Raw genomic sequence first — 590 nt, forward strand, 5'->3', positions numbered from 1 at the left:
CAATAGGAAGCTATTTCTATCATGGACAAGGTGGACTGGGGAGGTGCAGCCTATCTAATGTTTATAAAAGCAGGAGAAACACATTTCCTTAACTGGTATTGGTTTCTCTTGATTTTCTCAGGTGGTGACGCTGCCCCCAGTCCCTGTATATTCCTGGGTTGTGTTTAGTGAATTATAAACTTATGATCTCCTCAAAGTGATTCAATAATATTGAGGTCAGGAGACGGTAATGGCCATTCCAATGCCCTCAATTGTTCTTCTGTAGCCACTGAAGGCTGTACTTGGCATTGAGTTCTGATTTCTATTTTTCCCTCACTGCTTTCCCTCCCCCCTCCATTTTCCGAATACCCCCTTAACCCTCTGCCCTTCACTCTCCTCCAATCATCTCCCTTCGCCTCCGCTATGCCCCCCCCACACATCTCCCTCACCACTGCCACAGAAGAAGCCCCATTCCAGTGTCACCTATTACCCCCCTCGCCACCTAGCTGTACATCACAGGAATCAAAATACAAATATTGGTATCAGTTTTATTACTTGGAAACTACAGAAATTACCATGAAAGAGTAAATTATAACTTTTGTCTTTATTTG

This window comes from Pyxicephalus adspersus, chromosome 6, assembly GCF_032062135.1.
Source record: "Pyxicephalus adspersus chromosome 6, UCB_Pads_2.0, whole genome shotgun sequence".
Lineage (NCBI taxonomy): Eukaryota > Metazoa > Chordata > Amphibia > Anura > Pyxicephalidae > Pyxicephalus > Pyxicephalus adspersus.